This window comes from Theropithecus gelada, chromosome 11, assembly GCF_003255815.1.
Source record: "Theropithecus gelada isolate Dixy chromosome 11, Tgel_1.0, whole genome shotgun sequence".
In the NCBI taxonomy this organism is placed as follows: domain Eukaryota; kingdom Metazoa; phylum Chordata; class Mammalia; order Primates; family Cercopithecidae; genus Theropithecus; species Theropithecus gelada.
The window spans coordinates 101,627,528-101,633,167 of record NC_037679.1 but is presented as its reverse complement, the minus strand read 5'-3'; the positions used below and the strand labels follow the sequence as shown (position 1 = coordinate 101,633,167).

The following is a 5,640-nucleotide window of genomic DNA, read 5'->3' as shown; positions in this document are numbered from 1 at the left end:
AGTCTATGCTTCTATAAATACCCTTTTGTACAACAGCAAGCTCATGCTGTCCCCAAGTGCTTGCACAGTCTAACAGCTGCAGAGTTATATGACCAGGTGGAAAGTTAAACAGACGCTCCACTCACAAGGCAGGGCCCCTCCAATTAGTCTTCCGGCTCCCTTTTGCTAATAGTAACTGGTTGCTCTTTCTATTGGTCATAGATAAATTACGCCTGCACAATTCTCCGAGTGCTTTCAAGTAACCTCAGAAGGCAGTGACTAAGACCCTTTCCTTGCTCCCAGCTTCCTATGTCCCAGGCTGCCTGTGGCACCCGGACTGCTGCTGCCCCTGGGTCCCGCACATTCCAGGGTGACGATGGAGGAAGGGCAGGCCAGGCCAAGCATGAGGAATGAATAGTCTTTGTTGGGCTCAGACCGAGAGTCTGCGGGCCTTGAGGACCTCTGCATGTTTGTCAGTTTTCTTCTCTATGTTCTTCTCGGCCTGTTTTCCTAGCCTCATGAGCTGTTTCTTCTTCCAGTAATGGACCTTGGCCTTCTCCTTCCTGTTCTCCTCCAGGGTGGCTGTCACCGCCTGGTACTTCCAGCCAACCCCGTGAGCCAGGCGCCCAGATAGGCGAACTTTCTTGTAGGCTTCAGACGCACGACCTTCAGGGAAGCGGGAACCACCATCTGGCTTCTCTTGTCGCAGGGCAGTGGGATGCCATCAAACACCTTGAGGTGGTCCAGGGCGGCCTGGCCTCGCTGGGTCTCGTGGAGCAGCATGCCTCGCACTGCCCACCAGAAGATGCCTTGGGGACCGGAAGGGGTAGGGGCCTTGGGAAAGGTTTGTGTTCTCCGCTTGTGGAGGAAAGCCAGGTGCTTCAACATGCGACATGTTTCTGTAGAGACTGCCAGAAATGTTGATGCCGTCACAGCGTCGGACCACCACCTTCCGGCCCAGCAGTACCTGCTTAGCCACGATGGCCGCCAGGCGGCCCAGGAGATGGCCTCGACCATTGAGCACCAGGACCTGCACCTCTGCCATCTTCCATCTTCTGCAGTCACCTGGGGAGGCATTTTTTTTTAAATTAATTAATTTATTTATTTTGAGACGGAGTCTCGCTCTGTTGCCAAGCTGGAGTGCAGTGGTGCGATCTCTGCTCATTGCAACTTTCTTTCACCTCCCAGGTTCAAGTCAGTCTCCTGCCTCAGCCGCTAAGTAGCTAGGATTACAGGCGTTCACCACTACGCCTGGCTAAGTTTTTTGTATTTTTAGTAGAGACAGGGTTTCACCATGTTTGCCAGACTGGTCTCAAACTCCTGACCTCACGTGATCCGCCCACCTGGGCCTCATGAAAGTGCTGAGATTACAGGTGTGAGCCACTGTGCCCAGGCGATTTTTTTTTTTTTTTTTTTTTTTTTTTGTTGAGACGGCGTTTCTCTCGTTTCCCAGGCTGGAGTGCAGTGGCATGATCTCGGCTCACTGCAACCTCTGCTTCCCAGGTTCAAGCGATTCTCCTGCCTCACCCTCCTGAGTAGTTGGGATTACAGGTGCCCGCCACCATGCCCGGCTAATTTTTGTATTTTTAGTATAGACGGGGTTTCACCACGTTGTCCAGGCTGATCTCGAGCTCCTGACCTCAGGTGAACCACCCGCCTTGGCCTCCCAAAGTGCTGGGATTTACAGGCGTGAGCCACCACGCCATGCCCAGGCAATTTTTATAGATGTGGAAACTACTATTCTGTACTGGTAGACATGAGAGTGGAACTCTTTTTTTTTAGACGAAGTCTCGTCCTGTTGCCCAGGCTGGAGTGCAGTGGCACCATCTTGGCTCACTGCAACCTCCGCCTCCCGGGTTCAAGCAATTCTCCTGTCTCAGCCTCCCTAGTAGCTGGGATGACAGGCCTGACTGAGGCCTGGCTGATTTTTGTATTTTTAGTAGAGACAGGGTTTTGCCAGGCTGGTCTCGAACTCCTGACCTCAGGTGATTCACCCACCTCAGCCTCCCAAAGTGCTGGGATTATAGGCGTGAGCCACTGCGCCCGGCCGAGAGTGGAACTTTTCATACGTTCTACCTCTCATTGTAGCCTCACATCATCTCCATGTCAGAGGGGTGGTGGATATCTCTTCAGGTGGAAGATTCCTCCGAAGTAACTGTGCAAACAGAGCCAGACACACCTGTCTGAATCCTGAATCCTCCATTCAGACAGGTGTGTCTAGATGGAGCAGTAGTTAACTGTGCAGGCCCTCCAGCCAGACAATCTGGGGTTATAGCCTAGCTTAGTCATTTACTGGTGAAATGACCTGGGAGAAATTACCTAACTTGTCTCAGCTTCAGTTTCCTCATCTGTAAAAGTGTCGGGATGATGATGCTACTACCTACCTCATGGTGTTGTGAGGATCAATGGGTTGGAACATGTAAAGTACTTAGAACTGTGCCTGGCACATAAACACTTGGTACATGTTAGCTGTTAGGTGCTTTGCAAATCACTTGAAACCTATGGCCGAATGTGAAGTGTTGGCGGAACTCCGCTCCGGCAGCGTGCGCTCTCGCCACTAGGTGTCGCAATTCAGCAGGCACAGTCCCGAAGCTTGACTTGGGGTGGTTGGCTGGGACTTTAATTTTAGCCTATTGTCATTTTTGATTTGATTTGGTGATTTCAAGGGGATAAACTGACATGCTATCTTTTGAAGTCCCTGGGGATTCAGAAATTCCAGCAGAGTTGCTGACATTCAGGCCTGGAAGGAGCTGTTTGGAGTCCTGCCTTTGTTCACAGTTCAAGTGGCATATAATTTATCATTCACACCAGGATATTTTGAGAGTGAAAGGGGAACTATTAGAAACTATGCCAGGACAAGAGGAGTGAGTAGAATGTGCCCCCGAAACCTGCATACAATCACCCTACCTATGTCTAACCTGATGTATGGTACTCCTTGGCATTTTTGGGGATCTTCTCCAGGAGGGAAACTCGATGACACTTCCTCAAAAGCCTGGTATGATAAGCAGTGACTTCATGCATTTGTAAGTCCCTTCCCCAAGAAGGTGGTGCCTCATTGTCAGGTTTACTTGCGTTTAGTCCTCGGTGGACACGATCAGTGTGTCTGCTTCACAGACCACTAGTCACCTTTGTGTCCTTTATACTGAATAATCCCATCTCCTCTGCAGCTTTTCTTCAGCGCTTCCTTCCAGCTGTCAGCCCCTCAGAGGCACTGAGGCATTCATCTCTGAATGTGGTGAAGGAGAGTGAGCAGCGAAGCCATTTTCTGGGCTATTGCCGAGGGAATTCTTCTAAGATTTCATCCATCTCTAAGACTTCAGAATCCCATTATTTCAGATTTGTTTTAATTAATTAATTAATTTGAGACAGAGTCTCACTTTGTCACCCAGGCTGGAGAGCAGTGGTGTAATCATGGTTCCCTGCAGCCTTGACCTCCTGGGCTCAGCCTCCCGAGTAGCAGCTGGGACTACAGGCATGTGCCACCACGCCCATGCATGCCTAGCTAATTTTTGTATTTTCAGTAGAGATGGGGTTTTGCCATGTTGGCCAGGCTGGTCTTGAACTCCTGGGCTCAAGTGATCCACCTCCTTGGCCTCCCAAAGTACTGGGATGATAGATGTGAGCCACTGTGCTCTGCCTATCTTTTTTTAAAGGGCAGGAGGACTTTGGGCGGCCAAGGTGGGAGGATTGCTTGAGGCCAGGAGTTCAAAACTAGCTTAAGCAACATAGTGAGGCCTCCGTCTCTACAAAGCAAAGCAAAGCAAAACAAACAAGCAAAAAACCCAATTAGTTGGGTATGGTGGCATGCACCTGTGGTCCCAGCTACTTAGGAGTCTGAGGTAGGAGGATCCTTGAGTCCAGGAGTTTGAGGCTGCAATGAGCCATGATGGCACGACTGCCCTCGAGCCTGGATGGCAGAGCAAGTCCCTGCCTCAAAAACAACAAAACAAAACAAAACCCAAAAAGGGCAGGAGGAAGCTAGCATTTATTGAGCAGTCACCACACATCACATGTTGTGCTTTCACTCCATCATCTTGGTCAGTCCATCAACCTTGTGGAATTGGTATTTTCTTTTTTTTCAGACAGTCTCGCTCTGTCGGCCAGGCTGTGAGTGCAGTGGCACGATCTTGGCTCACTGCAACCTCCGTCTCCCAGGCTCAAGCAAGTCTCCTGCCTCAGCCCTCCAAGTAGCTGGGATTACAGGCATGTGCCACCACGACTGGCTAATTTTTGTATTTTTAGTAGAGATGGAGTTTCACCATATTGACCAGGCTGGTCTCAAACTCCTGACCTCAGGTGATCCACCTGCCTCGGCCTCCCAAAGTACTGGGATTACAGGTGTGAGCCACCATGCCCGCCCCTGTAATTGGTATTATGCCCCATTCCACAGGTGAGGGAACAGGCCTTAAGGGGTCCCAGCCCATAAAAGCAGAGCCAGGATTTAGACAGGTGTGTCTGGCTCACAAGCCCTGCGACCGCTTCCTCACCAGGCTCTGCTCGCTGGCAGACAATCCTAGTACATCTCTTTCCCTCTCTGAGACCCAGTTTCCTCTTCTGGAGCCTGGGCAGAGTTGGGTACATGTACTAAGGGGCTGCCACAGTGACTGGAAAGATTGGGGCTGGTGGGGGTTCCTTGGGAAGACTTTGGACTTTGTTAGGGGCATTGAAGAAGGCTTTGGATGAAGCAAAATGTGGAAGGAGAATATTTTCCTTGCAGGGAAAGGGAGATCAGGAGATGGGTTATGGGTTTAGTCTAATAGACAAAAACAAGATTGCATGTGTGTGAGGGAGAGGGGCCCAGAAGATGAGTGGAAACTTTCAGTCTAATTAGCAGAAAGCAAAGGCAACCCTTGTGCTTATAGCCAGGTTTTAAAAATTTGTCCCCTGTCAAGCTTAGTGCAATGGTAGGGCATGTGGAAAGCACAGTATACAGTGTCTTTAAAATTTTTAAAATTTTCACTTTTAAAGACGGGGTCTGCTGCCCACGCTGGAGTACAGTGGCGTGATCCTAGTTTACTGCAGCCTCCAACTCCTGAGCCTCAGCCTCCGGGGTAGCTGGGACTACAGGGGTGTGCCACCACACCTGGTTAATTAAAACTTTTTGTTTTGTTTTGTTTTTGAGATGGGGTTTTCTTATGTTGCTCAGGCTGTTCTTGAATTCCTGAGTTCCTGAGCTCTAGCAATCCTTCCGCCTGGGCCTCCCAAAGTCCTGGGATTACAGGCATGAGCCAGGGCACCTGGCCTAGAAATTTTTGATGACAGTAATGATGAGAAGAGATGGCGTTTTAGTGCTCTTTGGAAACAAGTTTAGGCCTTCTAGCTTTAAGAATCCGGGCGTAGCCGGGCGCGGTGGCTCAAGCCTGTAATCCCAGCACTTTGGGAGGCCGAGACGGGCGGATCACGAGGTCAGGAGATCGAGACCATCCTGGCTAACCCGGTGAAACCCCGTCTCTACTAAAAAATACAAAAAACTAGCCGGGCGAAGTGGCGGGCGCCTGTGGTCCCAGCTACTCGGGAGGCTGAGGCAGGAGAATGGCGTGAACCCGGGAGGCGGAGCTTGCAGTGAGCTGAGATCCGGCCACCGCACTCCAGCCTGGGCGACAGAGCCAGACTCAGTCTCAAAAAAAAAAAAAAAAAAAAAAAAAAAAAAAAAAAAAAAAC

General features: G+C 50.3%; 1 pseudogene; it reads right to left on the bottom strand.

The window, feature by feature from the left end:
- Window positions 1–409: 409 nt before the first annotated feature.
- LOC112635014 lies at window positions 410–1,024 on the bottom strand (annotated as a pseudogene).
- Between the last annotated feature and the right edge of the window lie 4,616 nt (window positions 1,025–5,640).